The 23878-nt window shown below is 40.1% G+C and overlaps 1 long non-coding RNA gene across 2 annotated transcripts; it reads left to right on the top strand.

The window, feature by feature from the left end:
* Nucleotides 1-11852: 11852 nt before the first annotated feature.
* Nucleotides 11853-23132, top strand: LOC110958825 (uncharacterized). Of its 2 annotated transcripts, XR_007940631.1 has the most exons (4): nucleotides 11853-15892; nucleotides 18813-19038; nucleotides 19592-21663; nucleotides 22742-23132. It is a non-coding gene; the product is annotated as an uncharacterized LOC110958825 (long non-coding RNA). The 2 variants fall into 2 exon arrangements; XR_007940630.1 differs by having other exon boundaries at nucleotides 18813-21663.
* The last annotated feature ends 746 nt before the right edge of the window (nucleotides 23133-23878 follow it).

Raw genomic sequence — 23878 nt, 5'->3', positions numbered from 1 at the left:
ATGTAGAGTAGACACTGTGAGGAGATGATGTGACTAACTGCAGTTTTTACAGAAATTATTTCTGGTCAAAGCTCAATATTCATATAATGTCTGTCTGTCTGTCTGTCTGGCTGTCTTGCTGTCTTGCTGTCTGTCTGTCTGTCTTGCTGTCTGTCTGTCTGTCTGTCTGTCTTGCTGTCTGTCTTGCTGAAGAAATGTGATATCTCCTAATGTGAAGGTCTTTGTGTGTCAAAAGTTAAAAACGTTAAACGGTTTCTTTGGGCAGGAGAAGCAGAGTGTTATGTATTATACCTGTTCAGTTCATGTACTTTATAGAAGACATACTTGAAGCCAGACTCTTCAGCAGTTATCATAAATATGCATGTACTTTGGCTTTAACTATCTGTTCATATGCCATCTTGTGAAATTAGTCTTGCAGGCCAAGTGTTTTGAAGGTTTATAAAGTGGGGCTTGAAAATAGTCAATTTGCCAATATTTAAACTGTATGTATATTTTCTTTGTCATATTTGGAGAACCATTAAATTTTGTTTTTCATTTTTGCCAGCAACTAATACATTATTAAAAGGATTCAATATGTTTGCAGCTTTGTATCTCAAAAATTATTTGATATATTACACCTAAATTTTACTCATTTTTTCTAAATGTTCATATGTTTTGCTGTAAAATTTTAAATCAATGATGGCCAATCAGATGTTTTTCTAAAAATTTGATTATTTGAGATGGAATGACCTTCAACTTAATGTCATCTTGGAGACAATAGTGGACATCTGACAATGAGAAATGAGAAGTCACTAAGTACTACAAATGTCACTTCTGAGACTTCATAAGACTTTCAAGCAGAGAGCTTCGTTCCTAGCTGTGACCTCCTGACTGTTTTCCGCTTCTAAATGAATAAATAAGAATGAATGAAACTGTACCCGATCCGAGATACTCAGTCAGCAGGACCAGAATTCAAAGTATGTTTGAGCCTGAGCGTGTCTCGACAAACACACACACACCTACACACACACACACAAACAATATCACAACATACATCTTAGCTAAGGCGAGTTGAGGCAGCGCAGGCAATCAATCATCGCCCTCTAGTGGTCCACCCCACTGTCATCATCCAATTACCTGCTCGCGAAACCATGAATCAACCAATCAGCACAGGTCGGGGGCTGTCCAAATATTGCCCCGCTCTTGCTGACAAAAAAATAAGCTGTAAGAAATAGAAAAAAATGAGTCAAAGGCAGCTGCAACTATATGACTGCATACAGTCTGAAACCTTCAAAAAGATGCTTCATCGAGTCTGAAGGAAACATAAAAACTGGAAGCAATGAGAGAGGATTTAGCAGAGCTCAGGACTGTCTTTTTTTGTATTTAGTATTTAATGAGTAAGTTCATTTCAATTAAAACATAGAGCACATTTATATGTGAAATTTAATTATAGTAATCAGACACTTTTAGATTTCCAGCTGCGTTTTAAAAATACACACTGTCAGCTGTAACGATTGCCCTAAAATACTCTCATGTGTAGATAAAAACTGTTTGCATGAACATTTAGTAAAACCTTTCTGTAACCCTTTGATGCACAAAATGGATGTCTGTATCAAAGTTAAATATTTAGATTTAGAGTTTTTTTTCCATGAAAATAATCTCTTCCTGCCTTGAAATGGCTTAGATTTTCCACCACACTCTTGTCTCCTTTAGAATGCGCAAATCTATGAAATCCACTCAAATGTCCAGTGCTTGTTGCAGCTCAAGCACACCAGCTCACCGACAGCTCTTCTGAAACACTGTAAAACTACTCTGTGTCACTCTTTGGCAAGTTGTAAGTTTGCAAGTCACACATATTCCAACTGGAAACCAAGTCTGAAGAGGAATAATTGTACTGACAGCCCAACCCTGCAACTTTCTTCTCTATGAAACCCTGGAAATCTGAATCTTGACACCGCTATCGATGCGTATCAGTGCAGGTTGAAATGCTGAGCAATGCCGTTGACAGCTTATTTCGCTCATGATGAGTCTCCAAGCATAAAGAAAACGTTATATGGATGTTTTATCAAGGGAAAAAAAATGGATTTTCATTGAAAGGTGGGCCTTTCAATTCTACAACATAAGACCTTAAGTCATGTCTGTGATTGTTAAAAGTAATGGGTGACATTTTGAACAAATCATCTTTTAACTTGCATTGATAGATTCTTTTTGGTCATTAATTTGTTGATATACTGTGTTGTCTATCCACCAGCCATTTAACTTGGACTCGCTGCGATTTGGTGCAGGACTAAAGCAACACTGTCTCCAAATACCCTGCATTCACAATTACATTTTAACATAAGACAGCAGTGATAGGGCAACAGCATGATCTGCTTTCACAAAGTGCCACAGAGTCTACATCAGTAGGACAGCGGAGTGGTTCTGGCATTAGTCCGGCACAGGACTTTTACCGATGGGCCAACTATAAGGAAACATTTTTACTCATCATTAGGTTTAGGCACCAAACTATGTGACTAAGTTTGGGAAAATAGTTGCACTTAAATGCAGTAAGTTGATGAACATTTCAGTCAAAACGTGCTTGAGAATGCAGCTTAGCCATACAGGAAGATAATTTCTTTGGAGACAGGAATTCCTGAATGAGTACAGTAAGTTTAATGGACGTTTTTATTTGAAGGAAAAAAAAGGCGCGTACTGGTGTCTGTTCATGAGCGTCGTGGGATTCAGTCAAAATATTGAAGTTGTGGGCCATAAAACCAACCGTACCTCCGCAGAGCTGATGGAACTGCAGAGTCAGGGGATCTTTTACAGCAGCTACATCTGTATAGAGGACACATTTCACATTGCACACAGACATCAGATCAGTTGTTTACAGAAAAATAATTACAGCAGTTTAGTGGGCAGCCATGCTCATTTGGCAGACCAATAATAAGATTCTCTGTCCATCCACGTCCAAAAATGTTCCCGGACAAGGCACTGACAAGCAAGCACTGTGCATGGATGAGGTGCATGGATGGTGAATGAGAAATGCTTTGTAAAGCATATTGTATCAGGTGCAATATAAGCACAGACTGTTTACAGTTTAGCTTTATTTCTTTGCATGTAAACAATCACTTATTCTCTGTTGTAGGGCTGAAAGTAAAAAAAAACGCAAAAGTACTAAACAGGAAGTCAAAGTATCATATGCATCATTATACTGTATGTTAGCTATTTTAAGTTTTCTATCTCTAAATTTATTAGTACACATATTGTACTTGTTTAAGAGGAAACCCTAATAATATCAGAGATGTCTGATTGATGTTAACAAGCAGTCAAATAAAAACTCATCTCATTCTGTTGTAAGTCTAGTGAAATATTTTATAAGCTTCCACAGGAGCACCAAGTACTCTGAGGGCCCATTAATGCTGACACGGTGTCGTACTGCTGGAATTCACTCAGGCGGCCCTCTGAGGTGCTTTATAAAGTCAAGACTCTTACAGGCTCTCAACCCAGCAGTGACTGATGCTGAGCTTCTACAGTGCATGCGGACGGTTTCTTTATTCGGCAGGATGCGTTATCCCTGATGAGGACCTTCCCTGCCCTTCACAGAGTGTGTATTGATATGCATTTAACATTCAGCATCAGCCATGCGATTTGGACGCCTTAGGACTGCTCGACATCTTGCAGTTTAACCGATGGCATGTGTGTTTTCACTTCGCATGTGTGGTTGTGTGAGTGGTCATCCAGTATCTCTGTGAGCACCAGTTTGAGTTTTAGACCACTGGAGTGCAAATAAGGGCGAGGAGGGCTTGCTTTTTCAGATCCCCTCAAAGGGCAGTTTGACATTTAAGTTTAGATTTAGGTCTACGTTAAGGTTAGGACAAGGGTTGGGGCTGTGCACTTGATGGTGAAGGTTAAAATAAGCGATTTGGTAATGCATAATATCAATGAATGTTCTCACAAAGACAGCCATACAAATGTGTGTGTGTGTTTGGGGAAGAGGCATAGAAATGGAATCTGTAGTTCTATGTCTTTTAGCTGCGAGGGAATTACTGTAATACATCTATTATCACATCTGACGTTAAATTCTGTTATGTGCCGCTGATTGATTCAATCCACCTGCACACAGATCCTATGTATAGCATGTGATGATGAGCTCATGGCAGAGTCACATTTCACTTTTTCTATCAAGAAGCGTGTAGAATAAATACCTGCTAACAACCACTTTGGCTTAAGATTAGAGCTCTAGACACCATTTCAGCAACGAGTCAGAATAACTGTGTTTACTGATCAAGTAAACTTCATTCTAATTTGTATTTTAAAATAAAAGTATTTACTCCTCGAAAATTAGGAATGTGACATATTAGGAAAGGTTTCCAAGGATGTCCCAGTGGGATCATTATTCATAAGTTTTGTTTCTACTCAGTGTTTAGTCCTGAATTTAACTCACCATTTGGATAGGTTTAAGCACCAACACTATGAGGTTAGGTTCAGGGAAATAGCACATTTTGGGTTAAAGTATGACCCTTTCACAACATGTTTACAAACTGAAGCAGAGTGATGAGTCTGCTCCATCTATTATACAATTAATTTGCTGAAGAGCAGTGACAGCAAAACAATTGAATGAATGGCAGCTATATGTTGATTAGAAGCATGTTTGGAACATGCCACAAACAAACTTAATTTGCTGAGTTATTATTGTGTGATGAGCAACAAGTCCTAATACCTGAACGAGTGAAAGGTTCTTTGTCATTACCATTCAAAATGACCCATATGACCAACTATATTTGGAATTTTTATAACATTTTTGGCTTGACCATCTCTGATTTGCCCAAAAATTAAAGTAGGAGATATGGGTTGTTGTTTTTTTTTAAAAAAGATGTTTGAGAAATTTTGTGTTTTGTGCTGCGTTTAAAGAACAATATCTCAGGAACTATTAAAGATAAAAGTCTGGCATTTTCTGTTATTTCTCTGCAGTTTCAGAGTGGTTCTTTGAATATAAGATAATGTAATAGGTTTTTTTTCTTGTTTTTTGTAAGGGGAACACCTGTCGTGTAGTTTTCTATCATTTCTTTGTGAATTATCACTGTGCTCTGACACTAAAATGACATCAGCATAACATAGCCATTAACAAATGCAAAGATCTGTTAGGATAGTGTTTGTTTGTTTGTTTTTTGGCCTTGGCGTACATTAAGTGGTAAACCTGGCCTTGCATGTTAAATGTGAGACATGACGTCTTTGTGCAAAGTCAGGATCCCTTGGAAAAAAGACATCTGGGTCTTTTGAGTGAATGAACTACAAGACACTTATTACAATATAGCACTGGGGGAAACTGAGGGAAACTGCTAAAGAAAAGTAAATGACACTTGTAGCCTTCATACAAGCAGCAATTTGAATGCAGAATGAGTGCAAACATTTATTCAGCTTTCTGCCGGGCAGAGAGCATCAGTATATATTGATTTCATGGAGAAACTCTACGTTAGCTATCTATTCTGTGTGCAGACAAAGACCAATTACAACTTGAAGATTTTATTTAAATGTCTCAAAATGAATCAAGCTATCATCACCCTCACCAACTAAGGACCAGACTCTTCCTGAATAAACTGAAAACTGGAGTATGGGCTGATCCGCTCACCATGTCAGAAATGTATATATACTGTGGGTTGGTAGCCTAGCTAGACCCAGCTCTGAAGACACAAGGGTTTAGGAACTGTCGACAGGGAGGGAAGCGGGCTAAAAGGTTGTCTTTCAAATCACTCTGCAGCAATTGGGTAGGTATACAACCAATCAGTGCAACGAATAGGCTGACAGACTTCCTAGAGTGCCGGAAATCAGAGGATGCGGTAGTTCGGTGAAGCCTTATTTATACAGTCAATGGGTGAAGCTCAAGTATATTACAGAAATGTTAACAGAAAGATTATTCAGAGTCGGTGCTAATGGAGCTCAGCGACTGTTGTCGTTTTTGTTGTCGACCCTGGCAGAGAATTAAATTCGTTGCCGTGGGTTGTCTAGCACGGCTCGGCTAGTTGTTTCCGGTTGTTTCTGTCAGAATCGTCACGCCTCTGTCGTCACTTAGTTACGCCCACCTTCTGACTCTACACTTCATGGTGATTCGTTGGCCAGTTTTAGGAGCATCCAACTTCGAGGCTTACCGAGGGTAACTAGACCCACCCTGGCAGAGAATTAAATTCATTGCCGTGGGTTGTCTAGCGCGGCTAGGCTAGTGGGTTGGACAAATAGTCAATAATAAAAACTACTAAGAATATAAAACAGCTTCACAGTGGAAAATAACTCAAATTTCTAAGACACATTCCACTAATACACTTGCTAGCTAATAATGAATATTTAAAGTGACAACTGAAATTAATTTCAAGGACACAATTTCCACTGGAGACGAAGGAACTCTCACTCTTTAAAATCCTATTGTTGGGTCCAGCGCTGTCCCCCAGAAACTTCATTCAAATATCATTAAATGTTTCCCCTATTGCAGAGTAATCACTGTCTGAATGAAGTTTACAAACAGAATGAATGAAGTGCTACATTAAGGGACCGCAGGAATTGGCCAGGTGATGGTTGAAAGCATCAGGCAGCATACAATATGTTTACTTTCTTATTACTGCTGTTGGTCACAGATCTGCATGTATCTTTTTCCTGTTTCCTACTTGAGAATTCTCACAACCAAATTTTTCAGTACCTCCAATTTAAGTTTTTTCCATGTGGAGCCACGACGTAGACATCAGTTAGAAAGAACCCAGAGGTCCAAAACTGAGAATGTTAGCTCATTTTCTAACCACTTTGTAGACAATCGGGCCAATTGGAAATCCCAGGCATTCTCAGTTTCGTTTCAGGTGTATCCACTTATGTTGCATAGAGCTTCTACTTCGAGGCCCGGGTTTTCGATGCAGTCTGTTTATTTATATATTTATAAAAACCAAACACGGAGAAGCTGCATTCAGCTTCTATGCCCCATATATATGGAACAAACTCCCAGAAAACTGTAGATCCGCTGAAACTCTCTACCTGTTCTCAGCTGCCTTCGATTAAATTATTTTAAGTTATTTTAATTCTTATTTTATGACAGTTATTTTAAATAGCCCTTGTTTTCTGACTTCTGTTTTCGATCTTTTTACTGTTCTGTTTTTCTTTTAATACTCTTCTGACCCTTTTTTAATGATTTTATAAATGTTTTCTTTTGTTTTTCTTTTAATAATTGTTGTCATCTTCTGTCTTAATGTCTTTTTAAAGCACTCTGAATCGCCTCGTTGCTGAAATGTGCTATATAAATAAATTTGCCTTGCCTTGCCTTGCCTTGCCTTGCCGAGCCTTGCCGAGAGAGAATTATGTGTTTTTGATAGTCATCAGAGAAAATACCTGACTTGTCAACACAGAATTAATGGAATTATTGAGAGGTGATTGTAATTATAAATCATTTCACGTATGCTTACCTCATTTGCAGACGGAATCCTTGATTGATTGACTGATTGTCACTAACGCTATCATTCATTAAGGTTTACATGTTGTCAGCAAACAAAGTAACATCAGTTTACACAGACACCTCTTTCCCATTCAAGGCTAATTAAACAACACATAGTTCCGAGAGAAAGCTACCATATGGGTCATGAATAAGTAAAGAATATCAAGCAGAATCCATTCATGTAATCTGTCTGATGTGACGTTCTAACCAGCAGAACAAGTGGTAAAACAGACACTGTGTGATATAAAGGAAGGAATCAGTCTCAGAGGGTTAACACCAGGAAACTTCCCATCATCCAGCAGAATAATCAAACCTCTCACATGAGTGATGAAAGATTTCCAAAGTACAGAGCAAGTTCAGCTGCCTTTGACATGCTACCATCAGAAACAGCAAAGATTGGGGAGAGCACTGAGGTGGCACATGGTCTTGAAAGAGCAACATAGAAAGCCAAGGGAGAATGACAAGGAGCAGAGAGGAGAAAAGAAGTAAAATCTCTAATTAGTCTGCAATATGGCAGAAAGAAACCGAATGAAACCGAAACATAAGTAAGAAAGTGCAAAGAAAAGAGCATTAAAACAGAGGAGGAGGTGAACATGTCAGTGATGAAGTCTGGGTGAACCCTGCAGGGGAAGTGCTATATGTCGACCTCCTCAGGCAGGAAAACAGGAAGAAGGGGAGCAAATGAAAGAAAGAAAAGCAGGGAGCGAAAGGGAGACAAAAAAACAGTTTCTTCTTTTTTCAAATTGCCTTATTTTGTGTTGGTTGTATAACCCAGAGGCCTGCTGCTGTCATATAATCTAACCCAGCCACCCACACACACATTCACTCACATATAAACACACTCTCTGTAAGCGCTAGAAGGACCGGGGAAGCCCTGCAGTTTATTGGGTCATTTTAGATTCCTTGGTGGATGAAATATGCTTTAATTTGCGGAGAGCTGAAGGGGCAGTTTGTAGGAAAGCTCTGTTTCCTCTGCAAAGAGGGAGAGAAGGGCAAGTGAGGCAAAAGGGAGAGGAGGAAGAGAAGCAAGCAGGAGGGAACGGCTGAGAGTGAGAAGGAGAAAGGGGTTTCGAGAAAGAGATGTGATGATAGGAGAGTGGTTCAACAGCCGAGGAATGGGCTGAGAAGACAAGAGGGAGGGAGGAAGAAGAAGGGCAACGACAGAAAGCCAGGCAGAGAACAAACTGTCCTGACTAGAAAACTAATCTTTTTTTCAATCTAAATAATGATTGTCTGCTGATTTTAACCCTTTGACTGCGTAAGAAAGATAGATGTCACCCATTCCTGGATTAAGAAAGTGAAAGCAGGGAATTTGCTACTTCCTGGTTGCCATCTTGAATCTTTTGGAGCCAAAAGAGATGATGTTATGAAAAGACGGCAGACCTGGAGAGCAGCGAGAGCCTGAGGACACTCTGTCCACCCACTTTTATGCCTTTCTGTCTTCATGCACACTTGTCTCGTGATTGTAAAATATTCACGCGTCAATGTAAGCTGTGCAGCACGTTATTTACTTCATCCATTTATTGCATCCTTTTACACATCTTTCCAGTTCAACAATATTAAGTAGCGTAGTTTTTAACATGCAAAAGGGTAATAATGAAGCTCTTGCATGCAATGTGTAAATGTTTTTACTCTGTGTGTCTGCTTGATGGGCAGAGATGAAGTTAATGTCAAGAAATGCAACCTTTGAATACTAAGAAAGGAGGCAATAAACTGCTGAAAGAGCTGATCTGTCTGTCTATCAGTGGAAGATGAACTGGAAGTGAAGATTTCTGTCCAGCATATCTGCACTGTCCGATCAGTCACCGCCTCGGCCTTATTGTGGGTGTTTAATCTGCAGCACATAAGTATTACAACATGAGGCAGTTTAACCTCTACATCAAACACCAGAAAGAATGTCTATGATAAATAAGGATATTTTCATTCATTTCTTTTGCAGTGATGTCATACACCTCAGCGTTCAACTGGTCATTGCTTTGTGTTGCTAATAGATTTTGTTGTCATTTGTAGAACCAAAGCAGTAGTTTTCAGTTGTATGATACAGGTAAGATGTTTGAGTTTTATGAAGAACATGTATTCTTTTGCTTTTGAATCTAGTCTGAATTTTAAAGAGCACTGTTTCTGTATGCATCTGCAATAACAAAGGCAAGGGACATCCAAAGGAGCAACTCAAGTAAATCCTGAGCAGACTTTTGTCCACAGCAGGTTAAAGCTAACCTCCCTGACCCATTGATGCACCTGTTTTCATGGTCAGTTGTTTGGCAATTCATTGTGCAAACACCAAGAGAATGTTGCTGTCATTTCAGTTGAACTTTCTTCAACTCTCGACCTCTCCCTTTTTTGTGTCACTTGTTAGTGTTGCATCGCCTGGAATCACAAAATGCTTCACCAAGCAATGAGTTCACATATAGTAAACGGTGACAAAGTTCACTGAGCTTGTTTGGCCTTCATGTCTGAACTCACATCTCAGAGTTGTTGTTTTTTTTTTCATTTAAATGTTCAGTGAAAGAAAAACCCAAGCCTATGATAGGATTGTGTTGGAGCTTCAGGTGCTATTTTATTTTGATACACCCAGGGTCAGGACTTCTATAGTAGCAGAGAGTTCACATTTTGACTGTAAGTTGTCCATTGATAGCAAGATCAGTCTACAGCAGAATGGCTCGAGAACACCTCGTTATCATTCTGCTGATGGGGAAAACGTTTTGGCTTGTTTGTATTTCTTTAAGCCCATCGTAATCACACTGGGTGCAGCAGGTTAGCGTTGTTTTGGTGGGATAGTTGCATGGAAAGAGGGGAGAGCTGTTGTTGGAATGGATGGTTGACTGAAAAAAAAATCCAAACCCTCACCAAAACTTGAAGGGTTCATGATACCTGGAGTTTGTTGCTGTTGTTTCATTTAACAAGACAGCATTAAGGTAATTTCCTTCAAAAATATTAAGCTGTAAGCTCCATAAACTCATCACGAATCACAAACTGTTTTCAGTTAACTTAAAGATTGCAATTGTGCAATATATTTTTACAGTAAATAAAAATGTATGGGCTGCACAGTGGAAGAGTGGTTAGCACTTTCACCTTGCAGCAAGAAGGTCCCTGGTTCAAATCCCGGACTGGGATCTTTCTGCATGGAGTTTGCATGTTCTCCCTGTGCATGCATGGGTTTTCTCCGGGTACTCCGGCTTCCTCCCACAGTCCAAAAACATGCTGAGGTTAATTGATAACTCTATAATTGCCCATAGGTGTGATTGTGTGTCTGTATATGTAGCCCTGTGACAGACTGGTGACCTGTCCAGGGTGTCCCCTGCCTTCACCCGAGTCAGCTGGGATAGACTCCAGCACCCCCCATGACCCTAGTGAGGATAAAGAGGTGTATAGAGGATGGATGGATAAAAATGTACAGTAGAATTAGGATCTTACGTCAAAGTAAAGAGATAGTTAAATTACAATGCAAAACACTGGAGGCACTACAAGTTCTTAACTGACAACCAAACGTCTACAGTAAGTCTGACTAAACTCTGCAGGCAGTAGGAATAATTTCCACTGGCAACAAGTACTGAGCCTTCCGTGACTCTACATGAGAGTAATCTGGCCAGCCCCGAAGCCATCAAATGGCCTCTTCAGTATTTTTCAGCACACAGACTGCAGTTTGTCAGGGTACAGAAAGCCTGTATGAGAGCTGGAGCCGAGGCAAGTGGAGTATATAGGTTTGTAGTAATGAGCAGTCTCAGCAGCAAGCCCATACAGCTAGAATGGGCCCCGAGGGGTAAAACGTATCAGTCAGTTACCGCCTGCACTGCTAAACTAAACTTTGTCATGAAGTCAACTTAGTCTGTAGCTAAACTTAAAGCCTATCTCAGTTTTTTTCCATTTGAACAAAAATTGTGTCACCAACTCAAACACAAATGATGGCGGAGTTTCCATGCAAGATACTCGCTTCCCATCAGGAGGCTTTCGGTGTGTTGCATGTGGACAAACAGAGCAGGGGATTGAACAACCGACCCTGCAATTGATCGAAAATCTGCTCTATTCACCACAGCAATCGCTGCTCCTGTCTTTCATCAGGAGAAACGCAGTTGAGGCTATAATGCACCTCGTAGAACCGGCTTTGTCAGTAGTGTGGAGGGTAAAGCAACATTTGACATTTAGTTTGAAATGTAACAATAAGGGGTGTTTTTGACTGATAAAGCTGAGAAAAATGGGGAAAAAACAGAAGGAAGAAGAGAATGAGAAAATGAGGGGAATATTACAAGGTGATGAAGAGGAGAGAATATGGGAGGGCTGAATAAATGGAGAAGCCAAGGTAAATTAGAGACGGCTCAGCAGGGGGTGAAGGAGGTGGGCAAAGGGAGGGAGGGTCAACGGGAGAGACAGGCTGAAGAAGAGAAGCAAGACAGAGAGAGAGAGAGAGAGAGAGAAGGGGGAAACAGGAGAATCTGAAACGCTGCACTCCTGGGTTCAGCCCGTTGTCATGGTAACAGCAGCGAGGCAAGACGAGCAGCAGACAGGCAGCTTCGCTCTTTCTTGATCTCAGCTTCTCTTTATGTCTCTCACACAGAGATTAGTGGACAGCTGATCTCAGTCCCTGGTTGCATCTGTCTTCTTCTTCCTCCAGATGAAAATGGATTGACGGCAAGGAGACCACTGGCTACTTCACACACGGACGCGTTCAGCGGCGTCGTGTGCGTCTGCGCATTTCAAGTTCTCTGTTTTCTCTGGAGTTCTGAACTTGTTCTTTTGGTTGGCAAACATCATGGGATTCACACAGTCTAACCTTTCCTTTCCAGCACATGCATAGCAACACGTTCATCTGGGAGCTGCACCTCGGAAAGCCAGACCTGTACTTCCTCACAGCTGCTCCACTGCAGCCGGTGACAAACCGCCGTTGGTTAAGACAAACAAAAACACAAAATGCTACAAAGGTCGCCTAGATCGACTTAGATAACAGGATTTTAAACAAAGCTGTCTCTGCTGGCTACTCAGAGACTAAACATAAGATTTTGAACGTACCTTTACGTTTAACAATTGATTAAGAATTTAATTATTACTCTGCCAAGGAACATGGCGGAGTCACGTGACGATCGGCTTACGTTTGTCCTTCTGTTAGGCTGTCTGTGTGCGACATTGCTCAAAAACTGAAAAACAGATTTGGATAAAATTTTCAGGGAAAGTCGAACCAAGTGATTAGATTTTGGCAGTGATGCGTCTTATAATCTGGATCCACGAATTTGTTAAGGAAGTCAAAATAGACCATCAAATCAGGAACAATTTGTGCTCAATATGAATCTGATTCGGGGCTGCACAGTGGCATAGTGGTTAGCATTTTCGCCTTGCAGGAAGAAGATCCCTGGTTCAAATCCCGGCCTGGGATCTTTCTGCATGGAGTTTGCATGTTCTCCCTGTGCATGCGTGGGTTTTCTCCGGGTACTCCGGCTTCCTCCCACAGTCCAAAAACATGCTGAGGGTAATTGGTTACTCTAAATTGTCCGTAGGTGTGAATGTGAGTGTGATTGTGTGTCTGTATATGTAGCCCTGTGACAGACTGGTGACCTGTCCAGGGTGTCCCCTGCCTTCACCCGAGTCAGCTGGGATAGACTCCAGCACCCCCCGCCACCCAAGTGAGGATAAAGCGGTGTATAGAGGATGGATGGATGGATGAGTCTGATTCTCAACATTAGGAAGTTTAAAAATATATTTCACTTTTACTTGTTAACCGTATTGTGTACATTTGCTTTCATCTGTTCATTGAGGTGCAGATGTTTTTCATGCTAGAAGGCTCTACATCTTGATCTCAGCGTGCAACCTGCACCAGTGCCTCTGCAAAAGTAACGACCAGCGCATTACAGTTCATGAATCAGAATGGCTGAGTGGTTTACACGAGGAAAAAACCCTTTTTACCACAGCGGTGCCAACAGAAATGCATCACACGCAGCCTCTGATGCTCTCCAGCAGGAGCTAAATGTAAAGTAGCTCAGCAGAAATGACTGTGAGCATCATAAAAATGTCCCCAACACAGTGACAAATTACAAAGCAAATTTCGAATTTGCTTCAACAGCAGAGCTCTAGGGCAAAGAGGCGTAGTGTCACGATTAGTAGCCTGATCCTAATCAATGTGAGTGAGCTGATCTGATGAACAACATTATGCTGCCCTGCTTGGCTCCAGTGTGTTTTATCTTTCCAATGCTTTGTTTATAAAGTCATCACTCACCGGAATTCTGCCATTCTGTCTCACACTGACTCTGATCCTCATCATTTCTTGTAATTCTAAAGATATGATTCATTACCTCAAAGGTAAATCTCGAGAGGATCGACACATCTTGGTCTGTGTTCAGTCCAGAAGGCTGCTTGGGGATTGGGATTCCCCACCGAACCAAAGGCAAATCTCACAGGAGTGGGTGGTTTTAACTTTGCTGTAGGCAGTCAAAAAATAAACTGTGGGTTTTCTGCTAACTACAAAGATAGAGAAAATAAATGAAGATAAAAGAGAGTTTATACATTACAAAAGCAAAGCAACTGTGACATTTGGGCATATTTCTCAGTTGATGCAACGCTTAGAGATTTGTCACCTCTGGGTTCAGGTGACAGCAGCTCTGTTCTCCCAGATCAAAGTAAGCGCTTCTTTAAAAATAAAGCTCTGCTTCCTGCACAAGTTAAGCAACAAATCAGCAAGAAATGTATGAAATGTTGCTTACTTCCTTAAAATGCAGTTCATTTTAATAAATGCAGTTGTAATTTTGCAGCGTTTTTACGGGGAGCTGTGCATGTCTTTACTCAAACTGCACAGTAAAACAACATGTTGTCTTTGTGGGATGTGAGAGGACACAAAATCAGTGGAAGTCTATATTAAGCATGCATGATTTGCAGGTGCAGGCAGAAATGGACACACATCGTAGGAGTGTGCGGTAATGGTCAGAAATCCAGAGGGAGTAGGATTAAGAAAACAGTCCCACACAGAGCTCAAGTTCAGTGTTTAAAATACAAACTACGAAACACGCAGCTTTTAAACTGCCAAGCAGGATCTGTTCCTCATTTGTAATTCACAGTTTTCTGTAATTTCAGAATGCAGATGTTATGCAGCTTCTGAGTTTTAGCTCATGTTGTGTTCCACAGGGGAAACCAAATGTTCAGCTACTGGGTATCCAATTAACAGCAGCTGTCCAATTAAGTAAAACCATGCTACTCTTAAATGTACTAAAGGTAAATTATTCCTCAGTGACAAAAGTTAAATTTCCAAAAAATAACATTATTTTTATCCAGCAAATCCTACAACTTTTTTAAGTGGAGTATAACCACCTTTGGGATGTGCTAGGAGAGGGATCCCATTGTTTGTGTTTCTGAGGAAAAATGTGTTAACAAAAGTTTCAAAATAAGAGTGGTGGTAGGACGTCACTTTCAGATCAATTAATTTCTTAGCCCCTTCAATGAACTGTGCATGTCAGCTTGCTATGCAACGTCTCTTGTTTGAGTTTAGACTTCCAGCCCTCAGATTGCATCTTTGACTAGCTGTTCATTGACAGAGCTAAGCTGCTGGAAGCCACCAGATTCAGAGATATCGTAACATATTCACATGTTGGTCGACTCACTAATCGCCCGCTGACGTGGCTGCAGCCGCTACCCCTGCTGAGGCAAGGTCCTCCCCTGTTGCTAATCAGTCTGTCGCTGTAACAATAGCTCCCAGCAACTACTTTTAAGCAAACAACAGCTGCAGAGGCCACTGTTGCCATTGCTCAGAAATGTTACATCAGCTGGCTTTATGTCAAGAAGAAGAAGATTATAATGGGCAACTGCTTCTTGTCAGATTGTCTAAAGTCTAAAATGACTCACTGGTAGTTACTTGTGTTTAGTATACTGTCTCTTTGTAATTATTTCTACCTGACCTTTCAAACGAGTCTGCTCTTGCCTATAATGATGATAGTGTGATTTGTGTTTCAACTTAAGGCCTTTTTGCATTGGAAGCAGACAGTGTTATACGTTATTACACCTGCCATGCTGCTTTGGAGGTGATTCTTGCACACATACAGAGATGTTTCTGCCTATTCTGGTTTGTGCCTGATTAAAACAATAAAGAACCGGTGGGATTCCTGTTTGGTGACGTCAGTGTGACATGGATTTTGGTGAAGAAGCTGGTGGTTTCATAAATAAGCAATAGAAACAATGGAAGTTCATCTATAAATTGAATTTCATGTAAAACAACCCCAGAAAAACAGAATTAGAAATATGCTTAAATACAAAAAGGAGTATGAACATATGATTGTGTAAAAGAGGCTTAATGCTTGTTTTAAAAGGGCTGGAAAGACTTTAAAAACTGAAGTTATCACAATCTTTGATCCACTTATTCAGACTTGAAGATTAATGATCATGATTGATTGCTCATGCCTGCGGAGGCTGGAAGGTAGAGCTCTGGTGATCCGCCAGCTGGAGCTACCAGAGGAAGCGTCGCTGTCCTGAGCATTTTTTCTCCTTCTTCAGGTATGAGTTGTATTAAATGTGACTGTCAAGATGTTTAAATGTATTTCATTAATGTGCTGAGTGAACTGTGAGGGGTTTTATTCAGCCTTCTGAGTTCAAATGATTAAATGAGTTGTCTAATAAACAGCTAGACAAAAGTGTCTTCTGGCAGCGGTATGTTGCTTGTATTGACAAAAAGGACAAACATGCTCAGGTTTGGGTTTTGTTTTTCTGTGTTTTTGAAATTTATTTATATCAAAAACAGGGCTGTGTTATATACAGTGCTGCGAATATTTTTCAAGTGCTTGTTTATTGTCATTTGGTTTGTTGTTACTAATTCTAGTAGAATATTTTTTTGATATTGTGACTACCTAGTTACTAGAAAGAAAATGTATATTTGTTGTTTGAACACTGATGTGAGGAAAGTTGTTTATACATGCGTTTGTTGTTTGTAGCTGGATTTGGGATTTTTTGACAGATCCTCTCACTCCAGACTCTCGATTTGTTTGCTTTTTGTGGAGTCTGGAGGCCGGGTTAGTGCTTTGAGGTCTTTGTTGTGTTCCTTGAGCTGTTCCTGAGCAGGTTTTGCAGTGTGGCAGGACTAGAGACCGCTACCATCAGAGAGTGCAGTTTGTGTGATGGTGTGTTGGTCTGTAATAATGTTTAGGTGGGTCTTTTGTGTCTCAGTAGCATACACATGAATGCATCATCCAAGGTTCCCCAGTAGAACATTACATTACTGTCTTAAATCGATGTTCTTCACTTCACTTCTCAGTGGTTTTAATGCTGTGACTGACTACTGTGTTGTCTGTAGGGAGGGTTGTGTTCATGTAGCACAGGGGTGTCCAAACTTTTTTCACTGAGGGCCACATACATGAAAATATAGGAGGGACTCGGCCACTTACTAGAAATTAAGTATATAGTCTTAACTTTAGTCTAGTAAAGTTAGAATAATCAATTAAAAGTGGTCAAATATGTTATATTGTTGAATATAATTAAAGACAAAACATCATCACAGCTTTCCATAAATGGATCTTTATTGATTTATTCAGAAAAAGCTTTAGTAGCTCATTCTCAGAACAGCAGCCTCAGATTTATTCTTAGAAGATTTACAGTACAGAGAAAAAAATAATAAAGGGGATACAAAAAGAGCTGCTGGAGGTAAAAGCAGACAGGGTGCAGGGTTAGGGACAGTGAAGGGGACTAATAGTCTTCTTCGCTTAGTCGTCTGCTGGTGTCGGGCTCCGGTTTGGAGTTGCTGATCGGGAACGACTGGAAGAATAGCTGCTGCTTTGCAAAAGCTAATAGGGGAACTTAATAAAACAAACAAACAAACAATGGGACAGGTAAATTTCAAGCTTGTTATTTAAGTTACTAGGCTTAGCAGCACACCTATTAACATTCGTTTGAAACGGTTAACATTAACAGACTGAACTGGACTTAATAACAGGAGTGCGTATAATTTTAGTAAATTATTCTGGTGAGTATCAGCTGCGCTGGGTATGTAAATCGGGCCATCCAGCTGCGGTGCTGATCCGACGCCACTCGTGCCAAAAATCCGGACAAATGTCACTTGATCAAGAAGCAAATCTGCATCAGATGAGATCAGCTGACTTTGGGTGTGCAGTGTGTGCGCTGTGCACAGCGGTGTGTACTCTGTGTGTTGACAAGAAAAACGCATATCAGAAAGTGGTGCGTAAAAGCAGGGTAGTGACAGAATTGATGCTTTGTCGCATGTGTACCTGCACATGCATGCTTATTCTGTCTGTTGCAACTCCACACAGCTTGTCCCATTTTGTCAATTGAGTCTGACACAGCTTCAAAAATATCCATACCCATTGTTGTGCCTTTTAGACTCTCAAGATCGCGCAGCTCCTCTGTAACACCAAAGTCCTCGTCCACTCCCCGCAAAAAAAAAAACAAAAAACAGCAGCTGTGCGGTGTCTGTGGCATCAGTGCTCTCATCACATGGGATCGAGTAAAAATCAAAAGAACAAGCTTTATCAGACAGTTGGCTGACAAGTCTTCAATGCGTCGCACAACTGCATTTCTGGACATGCTGACGTTGTTTAAGTCCTGCATTTTTTCCGAGCACATTATTTCGGCAACTTTAACGAGGCAGTGTTTTATGAGGTCTCCATCTGAAAAGGGCTTGCCATGTCTTGCGATGAGTTGGGCGACCTCGTAGCTGGCTATTGTAGCCTTTTCCTGGACTTTTTGAGCACGTAAAAAATACTGTTGCTGACCCTGCAGGATAGCTACCATTTGCTTTACTTTCTGCTCTCGCTCAGCACCAGTGTAGAATGCATAGGCCTGATGTTTGGTTTCATAATGACATCGTACATTATACTCTTTCAGAACTGCCACAGTTTCAGTGCAGATCAAACAGACACATTTCCCCTTGAATTCTTTGAAGAAACATTCACTCTGCCACCGTGTCTGAAATTTTCTGCACTCACTTTCTACTTTTCGCTTCTTTGGTTCTGCCATGTTTAGTAACTTGGGGTAAATTTCTTTTGTGATTGTCCTTTTTGGTTGAGCAACTGCCTTGATCAACAGTAGCTCCCCCTAGTGTTAAAACTAAGAAGTGCAATAAACTCAGGAAAAAGTTGAAGTGCGGGCCATATTCTATTCTATTTATAAAATTTCTTGCGGGCCAATTAAAAATGGACGTAGTTTGGACACCCCTGATGTAGCATTTATAGCCTCATTTAAACACACTATGAAAAATGTGTTTCTACTGACTGTTGACGGTATTTTCAGTTTTATGGTGTGATAAAAAGTGAAATCTAAAATCCCACTTTACAAACAATTGGTTTCAATATGTCAACGAAATGAAGCAAGAATTTTGAAGCTGATTTGATCCATTTCTGTTATGGAAATCTAGGCATATTATCCATCCATCCATTATCTATACACTGCTTAATCCTCAATCCTGCAGCCTATCCCAGCTGACTCGGGGTGAAGGCAGGGACACACCAACACCAGCTAACCTCAGCATGTTTTTGGATTGTGGGAGGAAGCTGGAGAACCTGGAGAAAACCCTCGCATGCACAGGGAGAACATGCAAACTCCATGCAGAAAGATCCAAGGAAGGCTGGTACGCAAACCAGGGATCTTCTAGCTGCGAGGCGATGGTGTTGACCTCCAGTATCTCCACTGTGCAGGTAGGCATATTAGAGCACTTTTTATTAGATGATACCTAATTTCCATATTTTACCATATCATTTCTGAAAACTTGTAGTAGTAGTACAAGATCTAAATGAAATGAAAGAACAGTGTGAGATACATACACATCTGAAACCAAATGGGTCCACCTCTGTGGCTTCATTAATCCAGTTTGGTTCAAGACATCTCCAGTATCTCCAGTGTTCAACCACAAATGTGAACAATGTCAGACCTCATTCTTGGTCTGCACCCAAGTTCAAGAACTAGGACCTTGTCTTTCAGTTAAACTGTTCGTTGATTCAGACTAAGCTGCTTGTGGGAAATTGTTCTTAGTCCCTCGACATGTAGGATGGCTTTCACTGTCAGTTCCAGCATTATCACACATTCTCAGGGAATTTACCTCTAAATGCTTTAACACAACTCTTGTCGCCAGCAGCTCCTAAATAGGAAGCATATCAACGCCTCGTTCAAATCAGTAGTATACTCAGTTTAAATAAACAGATCATCTATTTAGATTGTACTTTAAATGTTTTATCCCTATCCACTTTTCAGGGGTAAACTGTCTCGATCCAGAAACCCCAGTCTGCAGATGTGCCTGTTGGCTTTTGGGGTCAAGCTGTGGGAGGCCTTTCATCTCTGTTACTAATATTACTCCTGTGCTCTGGTTTTCATTTGGTTGCTAGTTTTTTCCACCATGTCATGCCAGATGTATGTCTTGGGAAAACAGTTCTGGAATCACTGATCCACTTAAGAGAAAATATGAAACATAATCTGTTGTCTGTTTCTGCATTGATTGTTATTTTGCTTAAGTTACTTCCTGACCTGCATCCATCAGTTGGCCTGATGGCTGCTTGTTTATGACTCAAACATCATCCATGGTACAGTGACGTTTAAGCACTTCAGTCAATTTATATGACAGAAAACCAAGCCGTACATTTTTACCTTGTAGAATGAGGAAATGAAAGCCTAATTGTGTGTCGACTGCAGCTTTTTAAAGCCAACAGAATGTCTTGTGATACCAACTTCTATCAGGGTGAAAAGATTGAACCACGTGTTGCCTCCTGTACTACAAGACACAAGATGAGTAAAATAAGCAGTGATGGTTGATAAGCACCATGGTTGAGCACTTCCACCTTAAAACTACTTAGAACTACTAATGACTTTATCACAAACACAGAATAAGATTTCTGGGGTTTTATATGCAACCAAACAAAAGAACCAATGCTGTGAATTTTCAAGGTGGGACTTCCTGTTTTATTCTTCTTCTCCAGAATGGGTTTGTCGTTCCAAGATGTTTGGATGAATTGCTCCGGTATTAGAACTTTTCACGGCACGCTAGCACCGTGTACTTGTACGATGTTGGAACAGTCGTAGATGAGCTGGTGGTCTCATCCCTCTAAGTGGTGGAGGGATGGAGGGAGAGAAAGGGAGAGACTTCGTAGAACCACACATTCTAGAAGAAACAGCACAACTGAAGAATGTGAAGGAAAGAGGACGTCATATTCATGGAAACAAATCTAAAAGTATAATTTTGATACATGGAGTTTTTAAGGGCCTAATCAATGAGCGTAGCAAGACTAAATAGAAACGAAGGTCAGATTTTTAAAGAAATGGCTAAAGGTGAAGACAAAAGTTTTGATATTAAATAGAGAACCGAATGAAAACTCATTGTGATTTTTGTTCCAAAACATGTACTACAGGTTTTTGGTCAGCATGTGTCTCTTTTTATTCCTGGCTGGAGGCATTGTGCTTGTGTCTGCCCATCCATCTGTCACATTTTCATGAACTCCTTGAGGGAGTTAATTCAAATTTGGTGCAAATGTTCAACTGGATTGATTCGACTTCGGTGGTCAAAGGTCAAAGTCACCGTGACCTCACATCCGTACCTTTCTTCTGAATGCTGCATATCAGGAATGCCTGGCAGGAACTAATGTTTGCTTGCACATAAAGATAACCTGATTACAATTTGGTGGTCAAGGGTCAGCATAACTGTGACCTCACATATACATTTCTGGCTATACCTCAGGAATTTAGATGATAATTTTCACCAGATTTCCCACACATGTCTCATCGAACAAACAGATGAATTGATGACCATTTTATTTAAAAGGTCAAAGATCCTCTTCACTGTAACATCCGAGTGGTCCGCTCCAACGCTTTTCTGTCCATTATTCAACACCATCAGATGGAGACATGGATGTAAACTGCAGCTTGACTATATTGTGGAGGCATACAACTTCCAGTTTAAGCGCAATACGTAACTTGTATGTAACCCGCCTAAAGAAGGGTTGAAAACCATTTGTATTCATTTCTGATCATTACTTCTTTCCACCTTACATTTTTAAGTATTGTGGGTTTTATTTTGGAAACCGGAACGTTTTTTTTGGATGAGACAGGAAGTAGTGCGCTAAAACACTCGACTTAGCTTAACGTCGCTAATGCTGCTGATGTGAGAGTTGAAAATGAGAGAAAAAGGTATGAAAAACTGTTTGTCTTGCATGATAAACCAAGAAATTACTAAGTCGATTATATGAACTGATTGAAATTCCATTTTAGAGGTTGGAGAACCGTCGAAGACGCACTTTTAATCACCCTGCGTTCTCCAAATGAAAACCGCATTCTTGGTAAGCTCGCTAGCTTCTGCTTGTTTTCTAATGAGTGTGTATGTGGTGAGCATGCTAGCTACAGTGCTACAGTGCCTTGCACATTTTATGTTGTTTTTGAAGAATGCAATACTAGAAAGCATTTATTTGATAGTTTGACTTGAAAATTCATATTAACCCATCCTGTATTGCTAAAATAAGCACACTGTGAGACTTTTACACTGTGAAGTACCGAGTTACTGTCCCAATATGTGACTGACAGTTAGACTCAGCATAAAGGTGAAATGTCATTTTCAGTCCATTAAGATGGATAAAAGCAGCAAAGCTGTAATTTATTTCATTTCATTTATTCTTTTTCCATGGTAATGCATGAAAGATCAACAAATAAATACAATTTATAAAGCACAGAATACACACATCCCATGTACAAGAACAGGAGTAGGATGAAGAATAAGTTTTTTCAACTCCTACCCCAGTCTTTTTTCCAAACTCAAACAGAAAAACAAAAAAACCATCAGATGGCCACAATCAATCTACAAATCAATTACATCATTGTTATTGCTCCTTTGCATAAATGTTAAATATTTTTTTTAAACTTACATTTAAACAGCAAAATGTTTGAACATTGTTTCACATCTTTTTCCAAGGAATTCCATTTTTCCACACCCGTGACAGATACACACATTCCTTTAAGAGAGAGTATGTTAAAGTTGTTCATTAAAAACAATGTAATTAATTTGTTTAATTAAAAATCTCAAATCCTATGCTCAAAAGTGTTAAAAAGAGACAGAATACACGTGGAAGAATGCAAGTGATTCACTTTACCTTAAAGGGTAATGTATCCTTTATAGATTAATGACTTCATTGGTAAAATGTGCTAATACAGTTGCACTTTACTGTAATTATAATTGGTTAAAATGGTATATTCTGACACTGTGAAACATTCATTTTGGAAATAACTATGGTTATCGATTTGGAGCTATAGTATTTTGTTTCCTAACAGAAAAGATACAGTTTAATGTTGTACAACACCTTGAGTGAATCTCATTGAATGATCCTGCATTAGAACCTGGACTACAGACCTGTTTTGTAAATACAGGTTAGGTCTTATTTGATGTCTGGAAAATGTGAAGCTCCAGTCCTGGTGTCCAACGAGGCTGATCGGTGATCCAGTCGATGGCGAGCCTCCCAGTCCAACTTTGAGCCTCCACTACACCATTCAGCGGATTCTGTGGTAGGATTGCGTCAGTCCCACTTCCCGACACCAATGAGAGCCCATTTGGATACCTTTCCTTGACTTTGACTACTCCCCTGACTTATTGACTTGAACTTTGAATGGATCCACAACAAACTAGTTCCACTGGAATACCTCAAATGGACATTTTATGTTTTATTTTCTCAGTTTATTGGGGCCATAGGTATTGTACTGTACTGATGTTGTGCACTGTTTAAATAGTTGTCTAAAACTAAAAGTTTACAATAACAACATATACCTGTGTCCAGTGCTTATTGCTATTATTTCCAGCTCCTACGAACCTAGGTAGTGACGTGTACATACTCAGAAGTGGGTTACATGTATTTCGCCATTGTTAACTGCCATTGCAGTTAACATTTTTGACCTTGTGCTGTTTAGTTTTTCTATTTTTCATAAGTTATGTCTGCTGTTTTGCAGATGTAGCAGAGCACATTGGTATTGTGTAGCCCTCATGTAGTTCTTTTGCATTACTTATTTTAAGACAGTTAGTTGAAGGATATTCATGAAGAGAATCTTTTTTCTTTAATCTCCTACACTTTGGCTCAGGTTTTTTTTAAAAAAGTTCTTTAAGGCTAGGAGCTTTATTGTTGGGGTCACAATAATAAAAACTCGGCTGAAGTTTGGGGACAGTTCTGGTCATGGTTTACAGACATTAACTGTCTCCTGTGCTATGGATGGATGTGGAAGACTGTTTTATGAATATGTTGTTTTTGATTATTTGAAACAGTCAGTGGATCACTGGCTTTACCTCGAAGAAAAAACCATGTGCCTGAACAAACCCGCAGAATTCAACACTGAAAGAGTATCCTGGTCTGTGCCGCTCTAGCTTTCTTGATTTGAAGTCTACTCACTTGAAAAGATGTGTTCTTTCTCTCATACTTTCACGTAACCGTGGGAAAAACCCAACAGCATGGCAAATGGCAAATGGTGTGTGTGATTTTTGATAAAGGGAAGAAACATACAAAACCAAAGGATTAACCT

The sequence above is a fragment of the Acanthochromis polyacanthus genome, chromosome 3 (assembly GCF_021347895.1).
Source record: "Acanthochromis polyacanthus isolate Apoly-LR-REF ecotype Palm Island chromosome 3, KAUST_Apoly_ChrSc, whole genome shotgun sequence".
Taxonomy (NCBI): domain Eukaryota; kingdom Metazoa; phylum Chordata; class Actinopteri; family Pomacentridae; genus Acanthochromis; species Acanthochromis polyacanthus.
The sequence above is the reverse complement of the archived record's forward strand: the minus strand, read 5'-3'. Positions and strand labels throughout refer to the sequence as shown.